Source organism: Drosophila obscura, unplaced genomic scaffold (assembly GCF_018151105.1).
Source record: "Drosophila obscura isolate BZ-5 IFL unplaced genomic scaffold, ASM1815110v1 contig_36, whole genome shotgun sequence".
NCBI lineage: Eukaryota > Metazoa > Arthropoda > Insecta > Diptera > Drosophilidae > Drosophila > Drosophila obscura.
In genome coordinates this window covers 183,024-199,001 of record NW_024542824.1, presented here as the reverse complement: position 1 = coordinate 199,001, position 15,978 = coordinate 183,024, and positions in this window count along the sequence as shown.

Below are 15,978 nucleotides of genomic sequence, written 5' to 3'. Positions count from 1 at the left end.
GCTAGTGACCACAAAGCAATTATCCGCAAAATCGAGTCCCGCAGGCAAGGCTCAGCCCACAAGCAAACGACGGTCTTTAACGCCAGAACCCTCAGGACAGAGTTTTTCCAGAGGAGTTGATCGTACCAGATCCCCAGGGAGATGCAGAAGCTAGTGCTGCCGAACTCGTCCGCTCGATAACATCGGCCTGCAAGGCAAGCACACGACAGACAAGGAGCCACCCGCGCCATCGCGAGCCGGTATTCTGGTGGACCTCGGAGATCGCCAAAGCTCGCAGCGAATGCATCCGTGCTAGGAGGCGCCAAACACGCGCGAAAAGAACGCCAGCCTTCCATACGAGGTCCCAGGAATACGCCGCGAAACGCCGAGTCCTCAAAAGGTCTATCAGAGAAAGCAAGAGGAAGTGCTTCCTAGAGCTTTGCGATTCTGCCGAAAATGACCCCTGGGGTCTCGCATACAAGGTCATAGCAAAAAAGCTTAATGCGGCAAATCCCTTCACCACGGCCGATCCGGACAGAGACGGAGGCGGTTCTTATATCCAGCCGCAGTCGAGGTAGCGACCGTCCGTGTCGGCTCAGTTGACATACTATCCTCAAGAGCAATCCGATATCTCGGTGTAATGCCGGACACTCGCCTCTCATTTCGCGAGCACCTCCAGGCAGTCAGCAAAAAGGCGGCCAAAAAGGAAGAGCACTCTCGCGCAAGATGCTGAACACGAGGGGACCCAAGCAAGGCCGCCGACTTCTTCTTCAGTCAGTCCTCAAATCGGTAATGATGTACGCAGCACCATTCTGGGCAGAGGCGGCGAGCACAAGGTCCTACAGGACAGGGCTAGACGCAACTCACCGACTAGGAGCTCTGCGAGTCTGCTGCGGTTTCCGAAGTATCTCGGATGACGCGGCCATGGTCATAGCAGGAATGGTCCCAGTGGCAGACCTCGCCGAGGAAGCAAAGGAAATATTCTTAGAACTCGACGCAGCACCACAGAATCGATCTCCGGCACTACGGAAACGAATAAAGTCGGCAGCGAGGGAAAGGAACTTAAACAGATGGCAGAAACGATGGGCCATCCCAGCGAAGGGCAGATGGACATTCCGCCTTATACCGGACATCGCTACGTGGGTAAACCGGAAGCATGGAGAAGTTAATTTTTGGCTAACCCAGCTACTAAGTGGACACGGCTGTTTTAGTAGTTACCTCCATCGTTTCGGGCACGACAGCGACGCTAACTGCCCGACGTGTGGCGTCGAAGAAACCGCAGAGCACAATCTTGTCAACTGCGCAAGGCTTGCAGAACAGCGAAGCGGCATTGGCGTTGACACGCTGAACGCCGAGAACCTGATCAACAGGATGGTTTCGAGTGAACAGTACTGGTTAATGGTATGCGGATACGCGTCAGAGCATATGCGGAAGCTGAGAGAGCTGGAGGGGAGTCGCAACCGCATATAAGGAGGGGTCTAAGGTGACCCGCCCGTCCCTGCGAAGCAAAGCATACCCGCAGAAACTCGGGCTTTATTTATTTATATTCTCTTCCACCTATTATTTTCTCCTTGTTATTCTATACACTTCTTTAACTAATAAATTGATAAAAAAAAATGATAAATAAAATTAAAAAATTAAAAAAAAAAATTGACCAACTCAACCAACCGATCGTCGGTCTTAGATGATGATTTTCTAGGTTCTCCCCGAGTTTCACCTATTTTTTTCGGTTTTGAGGCATTGGTTACGAAGTTTTGAGATCGTTTCATTAACCTGGCAATGGATTTATAAGTTTTTCCTTCATATCGGAGTCGTCGAATGAGCCTTCTCTCATTCGCACTGCATTGACGCCCACGGATCATCTATAACAATTTTAATAGCTGTTAAGTCCCAATTTAGTTATATTTTCCTAATACATTAAGTTCTGAAACCAAATAGTTATCTTGATAAACAACAAATTAATGTGTTGCTTCATACACATATTTTATTGACTAGCCGAATTTGCAGTCTAATAGCCATATGACATTAGACTTAGATAGCATGAGAGGCAGAATGTAACATTATTGTTCGCAGCCGTCTCTAGACACGTCTAATGGCTTTCAGTCGAACAACTAAAGCACTACTTAATACAAAAGGATGTTTTCCAGCTAACATAGCCACCAAGCCAGTAAAATTGTATCCGCAGAGTAAAATTTTCGATAAATTCTAACGCAGCGCTGCTCCCAGCTCAACTGGACAGCCAGCTTGACGCATATAGTTCTCTCGCTCTGACTGCAGGCATTTCGCATAAGTCAGCTAGTCAGTTAGCAAAGTTTATATGTCTATATGTCAGTCTATATGTAGACTGAATTAATTGACAAACGGTTTTCTTGAATGTCCGCTATCGCCTCTGTTGTTATGAACCCAGCACGTTGACTGTAGTCGCAGCATCTGCTCGTAGCTTTTCCAACTCATCATCTGTCATCATCTTCAGATCCGGGCCTTGGATCGCATTCGTCACTGTGTTCTTGAGGATATCTCGTGGCTCGCAACCATACAATAGCTGAAATGGGGAACATTTAGTCGTATTATTTACCATGGTGTTGATGCTCCATTGAATTGATCGTATCTGGTCGTCCCATCGTTTTTCATTTTCATTTGAAGGCAATAGCATTGACAAAATAATCCGGTTGGTTCGCTCTGCATGACCGTTCGCTCTTGGTGTCTTTACAGCATTGAGTATGTGCTTTGCATTATTCGACTTACAATACTTTTCAAAATCCTTTGAAGTAAAAGCTGTACCGCGATCGGTAATGATTCGATCTGGCATTCCAGCTACTTAGGCTGGTTACCCCCTGCAGGATATCAATAACGTTGTGAGGTCCTATTTCAGGCTGAGGTATGCATCAGTCTGTCCATGGTCCGCTACAGCAAATTTGTAGATTGTAGGTGACTTCAGGTGTCGGGCTGGCTTGAAAAATGTTTTAGGCAAGCAAGAAATGATGATGCGAGAGTTTTTGTTGTTCTTGGATTATTCAGTATTTATTCATTCACTTAATTCTTTTACGTTGTTACTCTGGCTTGTAGTTGTATGGTGCGCTGGTGGATTGTTTAGTCAGTGTCTCGTGTTTGGTGCTTCGTTGACAATTTCTAGTAGGTCGGGGTGGTTTTGCTGAGGCTGAATCCCGGAAGGTGCAGAATGGGTATTGGGTATTTGGTTTCAAAATGAGTTTTCGCTAACTCTGCATCGCGGAAGTTGAGTGGTAAGTTGATGACTTGAGGCCGAATGGTTGCGAAAGATCGCCAGGAGGTGAGTGACCGAGCATTTTGTGCTATCTTCGCTGATTGCGAAATAATGCAGAATGGGTATTTCTTATGTAGGCCGTCGATTGCGAAATGTCCCAAGAGGTGGGGTGTTTTAAATTGTTGTGTGGACAAGAATGTGTAGAGTCGTTGTTCGAGAGTTCTTAATTAATTGTGTGCGTTGCTTAAGACTATTTTGTTTTCCGGGGTGCTGACGCACCGCTATTTGTGAGGAGAGACGTGGCCAGAGCCAGGGTTCGGTGTCTCTGCGTATATCAGTTTGACTGTTGTTACCGAACTGTTTGTAACGAGATATAGCTAGAGCCATGGTTCGATACACCCCCCCCCTTTCTTCCGGGTGGGTGATGGAGTGATTTTTGGCTTCGCTTGGCGGGTGCCTAGGATCCGTCGGTAGTTCTGGGTCGTCTTCGGTGGGTTCGGTGGCTCGGTTTGATTCGGGTTTTTCGGAAGGATGGGTTTGTCAAATGTGCTTGACGGTTCGATGCTCCGATGGTAATCGCTTATGTGGGCGATGATCGGGGAGGAGTTGGACGTAGGTGGAGTAGTTTTGTAGCTCTGGTGGAACACTTGGGTGGTATTGTCTCCAGACTGGTGCATGAACAGGCTGGTCTCGACTATGTCTCTTTTGTTGGACCAATGGCTTGTTTGGGCGACGGATGCTTGGGTCTGCGGGGCCAAGTCCGGCGGCCACGGCTCCGGGACTGGTTCGGGCTCATTTTCGGTTGGATCGGCTGCTTCGGAGTCAAATGGCTGGCTGGGGTCTTTGGGTAAGAGGGTTGTGTCGAAGGCGCTGTGCGTTTCGATCCTCCGTTGGTAGTCGCTTATGTGGGCGACGATGGGTGTGGTGTCGACCACGGGTACGGGATTTTGGTATGCCGGGTGTAGTACTCGTGTTTTACTACATCCAGACTGGTACGTGAACAGGTAAGTCGCGATGACGCCTCTGGTATCGCAGCAACGACTTGTGTGGGCGACGAAGATCTCGTCTATGATAATATCCTGCTCCAACAGCTCTTCGACCATTCTGCTTACAATATCCTTCCAACCCGAAAGGAAGACAACTATATAACGCTATAATAACACCACGAAACAAGCTAGACTTTATCTCTCCGGGCAAGCCCACATATTGGCCCACAGATCCAAACAAGCAACCCGACTTGATTGATTTTGCAGTTACACGATGGGTGCTGCAAGCTCAGATTAATGTAGATCACTTAACAGATCTATCATCGGATCAGTCGCCCATTCTACTTCACCTTTACGAACATCCACAGCTTTCGGAACGCCCACACTTTCTAACTTCTAGCAAAACAGATTGGCTAAAATACAGGAAGTACATAAGCTCGCATATTGATAGCTCCCCAAACATTAATTGTAAAGATGACATTGATAGGTCAGTCGAAGCATTGGTTTCCTCAATGTCACTGGCGGCAAAACACTCAACACCAATATTAGCATCTAATAAACTTTTCAACAGCAGGCGTATTTCAAGGCACATTGAAGTGCTGCTACGCGATAAAAGAAGGCTTCGCCGAGAGTGGCAAGCACACAGATCACCTGCCTCGAAAGAGCGGCTAAAAATAGCCAACCACCTACTACGCAGAGCCCTAGAAGATGAAAAAAACCGAGCTCAAATATCCTATATGGAGCAACTCTCCCCAACTAGCAAACGATTCCCACTGTGGAAAGCAAAATCAGGCGTATGCCCACCAATCGAGAGTGAATCACCTTTGCGTACACAAACAGGAGAGTGGGCTCGCAGCAACAAAGAGAAGGCAAATACATTTGCCGTCCATCTAGAAAACGTCTTCAAACCACACCCAGCAACGAATAGCTTTGTGCTCCCACCAACCAACAATCCCGAAGCTACTCCGCCTATCATATTCCAATCAGGAGAAGTCACAAGGGTCATTAAAGACCTAATCTCAAAGCAAAAGAAAGCTCCGCGCCACGATTTCATCTCCCCTAAAATGATCATAGAATTGCCGAGCTCTGCAGTGTATTTCCTTACTGTGATATTCAACAGCATGATGAAATGGGGCTATTATCCCCGAGAATGGAGGAAGTCAGTCATCAAAATGATCCATAAAGCCGGAAAAGACAAGTCCAAGCCATCATCATATAGACCTATCAGCCTACTGCCTTGCCTATCAAAGATATTTGAAAAGCTGCTCCTGAATCGTATCAAGCAACACCTACACATCAACGGTGCCATCCCGACTCACCAATTTGGATTTCGCGAAAAACACGGAACCATTGAACAAGTAAACCGTATAACCTCGGAGATACGAAATGCATTTGAAAGAGTATTTGAAAGGAGTATTGCTCCGCTGTTTTTCTGGATGTCGCCCAGGCTTTCGACCGCGTTTGGTTAGATGGCTTAATCCACAAAATCAAAATATTACTTCCACAGAAAATCCATGGAATATTGGAGTCATACCTACAGCAAAGAAGTTTCGCAGTACGATGAAAAGATTTCCTCTCTGAATATCATCCAATTAAAGCTGGTGTACCGCAAGTCAGCGTGCTTGGACCGACACTGTATATCACATTCACAGCAGATCTACCGACAAACAGCCTAACAACAACTTCGACATTAGCTCATGATACTGCCATATTAAGTGCCAAAGTGAAAGCAAAGTACCAGGCCAAGCTTCAAGCTCATCCTAATAGACTTGCGCAGTCTTTAACTTGGCACACTAGCCATACACGACTCCGGCGAAGAGACCTTCCCACCCAGCAATAATACTTAGCTAGGGACGTACTCTAAGTAATTAATAGGGAAGATTCGATAAACAAAATCCCGTAATAATAAAAAAAAAAAAAAATATCCTTCTTTGGCTCGGATACTCGGTATGGCGCTTGAGAAACCACTTGGCCACTCTCAACGCTAATGTTGGCTTGGACGATGTTGGTTTTGCCTATGCCTTGCAGTCCTGTGGAGAAAACATGGTTGAACTCCTCCAGCGAACCACCTTCTTGATGGTTCTGTAGATTGACAAGAAGTTTTGTAGTTATGTTGTCGCTTACAAAGGCTACCGATTGATGAACTGCACGTTTCACTTCAGTGTCGCCTGGCTCAAACTTCATCGATAGATGACAGCTAATGATGACGTGCTGTCCTAACAGAAAGTCCTCTTGCAGCAGGTCCGTTGTCTGCTACGTATACTTTGGCTGTAATGATTTTTCCATCGATGTCCATATCTACAACCATTGCTTCAGTCAGGATACAGGAATCCCCACAAATGCCTCAAATCTTCTAAGAGCACTTCCGGCGATCTGCGTTGATTTTTTTGGCAACTGATTGGCGAATATAGATATAGATGTACGACTGTATGTAGATTTTCCTGGTAAATAGCTTGTCTAGATTCGAGGCTCCCAAATGCATCATATTTGCAGGTTGGCTGTTTTCATTGTGTGCATGAAACTTTTTGCATTTGGTATAACGCGACTTCTTTTTTTTTCTTGTTGGCATGAACTAGCGAAGTGCCCCAATTCTCCACAATTGTAGCACTTCTGAGCCTCCTTTGGCTTTATTGGCTTTACGTCGTAGTCCTGCTTTGTCTCAAAGTTGCTGCTTTTTGGTATGAACTCCTTTTTGTTTGCGATTGGCCGACCTCTATTTACAAAATACGATTCGGCTGCATCACGAAACTGCTTCATTGACGAAAACTGAATTGCGGCAATACTATTTTGCAATTCTCGATGCTGTATACCTGATCTAACATATCTTATAACAGCTGCTTCAAAACAGCTGCTGCCGGAAACAGTACTCCTTTACTGTCTCCTTTGATCGTCTGGTTGCATTGGCCATATTGAAGTGAACTTCTGCCTCATCTGGGTTAGATCCAAACTCGTCTCTTATAGCTGCAGCGAAGTCACTCCATGTGGTGTGTAGAACCGAGCCACATCTTAGCGGGACCCTTAAGCAGCGTATAAATTGCGAGAAAAATAAATTTCTCGTCCCATTGGTAAGCCTCAACTACCTTGTTGACACGATCGATGAACTGGTCTACGGAGATGGCGTTATCGTCACTGGGGTCATAGTCCGGCAAGGTATTTGCTATTTCCTTGAGCGACGCTTGCCTTACGTAATTGGTAGCCTGTCTAACAGGGCTACTACTACCTTCGGTATTTTCTTCTCTGATCTGCTGCTGTTGGCTTGTTGTTGCTGCTGCCGCTTGTGCTGTTGCACCTGATGCTGTTGCTTCCGCGTTTTGTCGTTGCATGATGACCAACTGAACCATCCTATTCTTCAGCTCCGTCATTTAAATTTGCATGTGTGAAATTGCCGCCGCATGTGACGTCAGCGTCTCCTCCTCATGTTGACTTATGTAACCAGCTGCTTGTGGCATCTCTACGTCTTCGGATTTCTCAAACTCAATTAGTCGTTTTACTAATTCGGCTGTGGATATGTATGCTGGTATATTGTATTTGTGGTAAAAGTGGATGTGTGCAACGCAGAGAAGGAAACGTTTCCGACCCCATAAAGTATATATATTCTTGATCAGCATCAATAGCCGAGTCGATATAGCCATGTCTGTCGATTCGTCCGTCCGTCCGTCTTGTTGAGCGCCTGGATCTCAGAGACTATAAGAGTTAGGGTAACCAAATTTGGTTTCAAGCCTCATGTGATATCACATATCACACAAGTGTATTTCAAAATTTCGCCCCCCACCTTCCGCCCCCACAAAGAACGAAAATCTGTGGCAGGCACATTTTTAAAGATAAGATAAAACTAAAAACGCAGTATCGTAGAGAATGCCCATATCTACCAGATTGCCAAATCTGAATCAGTTCGGATCATAATTATAGCCAGAATGAAGAAATTAATTTTCTGTATGTTTCCCCTCCTTCTCCAGCGCTGCTGACGCTACTGATGTAAAATATACATTGTAGATGTAGATAACAGATGTAGCAAAAAAATTTAAAATTTTTTTTTATTTCCAAAATTCTAAAAAATCATATGCTCAAAAATGTATATGCTGACTGAGTACGGGTATAAGTAGAGTCGCGTCCCCAGAAACGTCTCACACGTTGCTTCTCGTTTTGTCTGCTTTTAACTTGCACGCACAATCCATTTCGTTAACTTGTGTGCAAGCGAGACAACTGATATGACTGTATTTCACAACGTTGGGCTTCAACTTGTGAATTTTACAACGACGCTACATATACACACAAGCCTTTTGTATGTATTTCGACAGACTCACACAGATTCCTATGCAATTTCTTGAGACTCTTTCTGTCCAGGTTCAATAAGATTCCTGATCGCTGAACGTTGAATCCGTCTGCCACGTAGAAAAGGAACACATCCGTAATTTGCAATTTACTTTGTCACACAGACCTTAGGCAAAACATCCCATTGCAATCTTCCCACGCCGACGATTCTTGCCGCTTTTCTTGTTTCAATTAAAACTTTTACTCTCTACACATAACAACTCTACTAATCTCACTTCTGAACTGTGAAGGGATGGCTTTTGAGTAGTATAGTAGTGTTTATTGGATATAATAAGTTGAACAATATATGTAGACTGAATTAATTTACAAAAGCTTTTCTTGAATGTCCGCTATCTTGTTCTCTTCGACTCTTAAGTAAGTATCGCCTCTGTTGTTATCTATGGCTATGGGTCTATCGTGTGTATTACAGCCCCCATAGAGTTGACAGCTTCTGTTGAATAACAGCTCTTGACATATGGCTATTAGCCAATCCACAAACTTTCCCAGAAAGCTAATTAACTCTGGGAATTCACCCAATTCCCACCGAAACAGTTCGACCATACTAAAAAACTATATTTTCCTTATAAAATGTTATATTTATATCGATTTAGACCGATATCTTAGAAAAAAAAACTTCACACCTATTATATTGTCAAGATATACTGTATGATCAATTGGCATTAATATACTTTTAGACACATGCTAAATAAAAACTGATTTAACAAAAATATATAGCTCATTAATACCGATTTTATCGATATTCAAGGCGATATGACGATAATAATTACGATATGATATCTTCGATATGATATTCTATGTGATATTCTGTTTTATATCAATATCGATATTTGCTTGACGATACCCATCCATAGCTGTAACTTTAAATAAAACCACTAACCATACAGTATGGTTAGTGATAAAACTAAGGGGGTTCTAGCGTTTATAAAGCGTTGGTCTAAGGAATTTGACGACCCGTATGTCACCAAAGCTCCTAGTTGGGCTTGTCGACCCAGAATCACTCTTGGCCTGCTTGACTTCTGTGCTCCCCTTAAACCTACCCGTACCTTTCGTCTTGTTTTTTTCATTTACCCTTCTGTAGGTCTAATTACGCTCAACTTGACCCTTTTCGAATTTTATGCTCTAATTATAATAATCTTTATCATACCCTATCCCCTGAATTATCCCTTCAAATTATAGCCAGTAACATATACCTGTACCTACAATCCTCTAGTTATTAATTATTTCTTATATCCCCTTTTTTCCTTTAATTTTAATCATAGTTTATATTAGCAGATAGTTGCTAATCTTCTTCAGTAAGATTCGTTGAGGGTGCTGTCCATTTCGTGCGAGATCGCAATTCGTTGAAGCAATCCACAGACCATTGCTGCCAAAACCGTTCCTTGACGGCGGTGATCATGTCGTAACGGTCCAAATTTGACAACTTGACGTTGTCGAGGGATCTCTCAGGCAACGAACGCAATGATTCGCCAACCAAGAGGTAACCAGCCGTGAGAGCTTTAAAGTCGTTCGGGTCTACCAAGAGTAGCGATATTGGGCGCGAGTTAAGGATCGCTTCTATCTCCACTACGACGGTGCTCAGTTCTTCAGTTATTCTAAACCTAGTGTTTGCCAATGTTCGATTCAAGAGTCCCTTCGCACTCTTGACGGCCGCTTCCCATGCAGAATGAATATACACCATTATAAGAATAAAATATTAGCTAAATCCAAAAAATTTATATGTGTGGTATAGCTTTGAAATAACAAAAATCGAACTTTTGTGCTTTTTTTACCACTAATTGAAATCGCTAGATGCAATAAGCTTCCATTACTTGATTTTGTTGTATTATGCTTTCCCATTCTTCTACGAGGGTCGAAACTAAAGTCTTCCGGGTGTCGTAGAATTTTGGGCAGGAGTGTAGGTTCCAATTTGATATGTCGATCTTCTGGCTTCTAGGCAATGTGAGAGGTTATTCCGAAGTCGTCGTACGAGCCTTTAGGTTAGTAAGGGACTCTCCGATACTACGGATTCCGGTGTTGTGGTTTCATGACGAAGGTGAAGTTTTTGAGCGAAGTTCTCGGTTACAAAATTAACCTGAGAACACGAATCAAGCAGTTTGTATTCACCTGAGGCATCCTTGACCAAATCCATCTCTGTCGCTAACAGTATCTGATCCTCTGCTGCTACTTCCATGTGCGAATGTGACGCTGCTTGATGAGACTGACTAGCAGTAGGTTACCAGAAGGGTAGCGATGTTGTGTTTCTTGTGCTGGATTTGGGGTTTGTCCTGCTGACGATTTTGGTGTTTGTTGCGGCTGAGAGTGAATGATGAGTCCGATTGCAGGTACGGCAACGATGAGTCGATAAGCATTGTGCCACTCTATGGCCGTCTCCCAGACAATTGATGCAGAGCCCGAGGCGTTTCACATTATCGAACCGTTGATTGCTGTTCATAGCCTTGAACTGCGAACAGTTCGTAATTTTATGACCAGAACAAAGCGCACAAGACGAATTAGTAATGGCAAGCGATGAGGTTGTATGGTGATTTGAATGACGATTAGACTTATTGGTTTCAGCCTTCGTTGCGACGAAGTACCAGCCGAGGTTCCAGATGAATGGAGAAACTGATGGTGGCGTTCCAACAGCTGAGTGCATTTTAGCCAGGTCGGCAGAGTCTTGTAATCCAGCGATTCCTTCCACTTAATCCGAGTTGGCTGATCACACTTCTCCATAACGATATATATGAGCATAGCTTGAGCAATATTCTCAGGTTTGCCGATGGATTCCAAAGAGCTGAAGATAGCGGAGGCTTTATCCACTAAACTGCGAAGCTGCAGACTGTTAGCCCTTTCCACAGGTTGTAGTGCAAACAATGACTCGATTCCTTCTAGAAAAATAAGAGTAGAACGTTCTTCGAATTTTTCTAGAGCCTTCGGATAGTTTTCGCTGGTAACCTGGAATGCCTTAACTGTGTCTAACGCCGGCCCTTTTGGGCAGGTCAGACAATAATTAAACCTTTCTATGTTAGACAGTCCAGACTCACGCACAATAAGTTGATCGAACGAATTTATGAAATTTTTATAATTCGCATAAGCGCCGTCAAACGTAGGCAGTGACAACCTCGGCAACGATGACCGCTCTGGCGGTGGGTTGTGATCCGGCGTCAATATGCTAGCGTTCAGATCTCCTCCTAGTTTTTCCTTTATGGATAGCTTTATTGCTATGTATTGCAAGATGCTCAAGCGATAGCGAAGCTTATCATTAGAAATTGGGTTTTCCGATTTGCCTTCCACCAGAGATTTGATACTAGAAATATTGGGCTTTGGCGTTGGCGTTTCAAATCTTCGAGCGTCCTCATTTTGTTGTGTAGTGTAAATTACACGCACACAGAACTAGAGATTCTAACGCAACGCACGCAACAAAAGCAAGAAGGCACCAGCAAGAAAAAAGCGTTGAGCGCAATTCCAGTCCAGAGAGTGAGCGAAAATTCCAACGACGGCAACGAAAGCGAAAGTGAAGCTTGGAAATTCGAAGAGATAGATAACTGCGTTGACCGATGGAGCATAGCAGGTAGCAGCAATGCAAACGAAACGAGAGCGCAAGCGCTGATGATAGAATTAAGCAAGAGGGGCGAGAGCACAGCGAGAGGTTAACGAACCCACCATCGATCAGTTACGTTCTGATATAATTTTCAGCAATTTCGATGGCAACTGCGAGACGAAACGAAAGTGTAGTTGTTGCACTTGTAAATTATGTACCGTCGAAACTGTTTGATAGAATATACATAAATGCTCGTATTTATTTATTGGTGAGTTCAATTACAAATTTAATACAAGAGCGTAAAAAAGAGAGTACAAATGAACGTAAGGTACTGAACATTTTATGATATTAAGAGTTTAACCGAACAACCTTTAAATATTAAATTTGTCAGTGAGAATCTCGGAATCATATATAGAGGGGTTGAGCCATTATTCAGAAAAAGCGATTACATCAGTCTCGAAAGATGCACTGTCAGTATATAGCTGGTTAACCCATTTCCACCCAGTGGTCGAAAAATCGACCAGTGAGTTTAGATATTTTTGGACGTTAGCGTAAAATAGATATAACTTATAGCCTTTTTACACTGGGCGCGTCTGCTATCGATATCGGCATAGACGCAATGAAGCAGAAAAGGCGTTTACATTGGAAGACGTGCATCTTGAATTTGGATTTGGGTGTTTGATGACAAGGAAAGATACACAAATTTTTGAAAATCAACAGAATTAAGCAAGACGTCAGGAAAATGGACGAAAAAGAATTGATTCTCATATTTAAATATTATTTTCAGACATTTCATTGTAGAGTTTGTGGGAGTTCTTCTTCAAATTATGAAAACCACCGAAGTTCGTCTCCAGCAGTGTCTTAATGGCATCAAGGGGTCAGAAAAATTTCATACGATAATAAAACAATCAGTTTCAAGTATTTTATTTAATGACTTTATGTATATTTTCACCTTTTTGCACTATCATACATTTTTAGCGCCAAAATTTGGTTTTTGATCTACATTTTGTTGTTGTTATTAGTGGTGATAGTTGCGCTGATAGGAAGAAAATCCCAAAAATGAGCAAAAGCAATCGAATATATCGAATAGACGCACATGAATCAGAAACTGACGCAACTTTTTGCCACCACTAGGGCCCTATGCTTAACCTATGTAAAAAAAACTGCGTCTCCGGCAAGACGCAAAGAAGCATGACGCAGCCCCAATGTAAACAGCCTATTAGCTACCTTGAAAATATGGTAATTTACACCTTTGTTTAGGTAAATAATTTGTTGAGGGGCTTTTGTATATTTTAAACCTGCTTTTTACTGCAGTCGCGCAAATTAACTTTTAAGAAGAAGAAAAAATATTTAAAAATCCTAAAACAAATATTTGCAATAATCTGAATAAAATATGCTTCAAATATTATATTAGATCTATATTTTGCAAAAAAAAAAACGAGAAGGAACGTGCGAGTCGCTTCTGGGGACGCGACTCTACTTATACCCGTACTCAGTCAGTATATACATTTTTGAGCATATAATTTTTTAGAATTTTAGAATAAAAAAAAATGTTAAATTTTACATTTTTTTGCTACGTCTGCTATCTACATCTACAATGTATATTCTACATCTAACATACAGATTGTACATGTTCCATTTAAATTCTACATCTCCTCCACTAGGGGCTGCTCGCGAACTGAACGCGGCAGAGCGTGCGAGCGAGAAAGAGTTAGGTAGCGGGTCTCTGCCAGGAGGGGGCGGAAGAACCAACAGAAAATTAATTTTTAATTAATTAATTATTAAATAGTAGAGTTATTAGTAGAGTAATGTAAAATTTTTTTTAGTTCTAAAATTCTAAAAAATTATATGCTCAAAAATGTATATAGTGACTGAGTACGGGTATAAGTAGAGTCGCGTCCCCAGAAGCGACTCGCACGTTCCTTCTGGTTTGAATATGTTAAAGTTAAAATTTACTGGTCGATTTTTCGACCACTGGTCATAAACGATATACGAAAACACAAAATGTGCACTTTATTGGTTTTTGAGTTACACCATTGAACGATTTGATGAATGCGAAATTCATGCAGTTTGGAGTTTTCAGAGATAATTTATCTATTGACGAACAAATGATTGCCTATTACGGCCGCCACTCCTGCAAAATGTTTATAAAAGGGAAGCTGATCCGGTTTGAATTTAAGTATTGGGCTTTGTGTTGGGCTGAAGGTTACTTGTATTCATTTATTCCATATGGTGGTGCAAATGCAGTCCCGGATCCGGCATACATTGATTTTGGTTTGGGAGAAACAGTGGTTCTCAAGCTTTTGAGTATGCTGGAGAATCCATTGCAACATTGCGTTGCATTCGACAACTTGTTTACGTCTCATAGATTGATGTCTCGACTTTCACAAATGAATTACTTTTGCACAGACACAGTTCGAGACAACCAAACCAACCACGCTTCCCCTGTGGATATTAGAGCATTGAAAAAAAGGGAGCGTGGTTCGTTCGATTATATATTCGACAAGGCAAATGAATTGTTGATCGCCCGGTGGAACGATAACTCCGTGATTACAATTGTATCGAACCATGAAGGAATCGAGCCTATTAATCGTGCAAAGCGATGGGATCGGAAGTCACGGAAAATGCAGTATATTCAAATGCCACAGATTCTGCACGCTTATAATAAGCGAATGGGCGGAGTCGATCTATTTGACAATGGCACAAATAATTATCGTATTAGAGTACGAGGGAAAAAGTGGTATTGGCCGTTGTTAACAAATGCCCTGGACGCCGCTATGGTTAACTCATGGAAGCTCCAATTTGTTCTGGCCAAGCATGCAAGCATTACCGAATCCCAAGAGGTGGGAACGGATCGCGCAAAGAACCGGATAAATCCAAAATAAATTAAGTAGGAGGCCACAACTTGCTTTCCGTACTAATGTAACAATGTGTTTATTTCATACAAGTCCGGAGATACAAAGGATCTCACATGCATCAAATTTAAGTTCAGATATAGCATTGAATAATATTAGAACAGACAAAACAGATCATGGCATCTTCATACTTGAAAAGCCACGTCGTTGTCGTGTTTGTCATAAACATGCTTTATTTAAATGCTCCAAATGCGAGGTTGCTGTTCACACAAAATGTTTAAATATACTTCATAATTTGTAAACGCTTATTATATTCATTCTAAAAACAATAATCCATTAAATAATTTTACATACAATGTATTTCGAGCTTGCATGTTTGTATATCGTTAATGACCAGTGGTCGATAAATCGGCCAGACCAAACCGGCAGAGATAAAAAAAAAATTATATATAGACTTTTTTTTACTGTTATAGCATTCGTATTAAGTTTCATTAAATTTCAACCAGCGGTTTTGGTGCGGGTTTAAATGGGTTAAGCTTACTGCAAAAGCCACGAACATTCTGATAGATTATCTTTAGAGAAAGGGTAGAAATTAGTTTCAATATTATTATTACCTTAGTCGAAGGTATCACCTTATTATTACTGTTGGAATTAATACGAAAACTATTCTAAGTCACTGTAAATATCGGCTGATGCAATCGGAAGCCCTTCTTTGTAATTCCATGCAAAAAACACAACAGAAGAATGTGTGTATGCGTGGTAGGGAGACAAGGAGATGCCGATAATACACACATGCATGTATACATGTACGTTGACCGGCGGCTTGTGCCGTTCACTTCACTTCTTTTATTCCTTTTTGTAAAAAGTTTGTGACAAGTCGATGCAGTAAAACTGAACAATAAAATGAATTTATAAAAGATAAAACGGTCGTATTTTCTAATAATTACCATACTCCGACTCGTAGGACCACAATGTTTTGTAGGAGGGTAGATTTCTGCCGTGAAGAGATGAGCACCTCCAAGTAGTATTCGAAAATTGTGAGTGTTTCGTTGTAACTAAACTAAGGCCGTGTGGATCGTGAGAGCG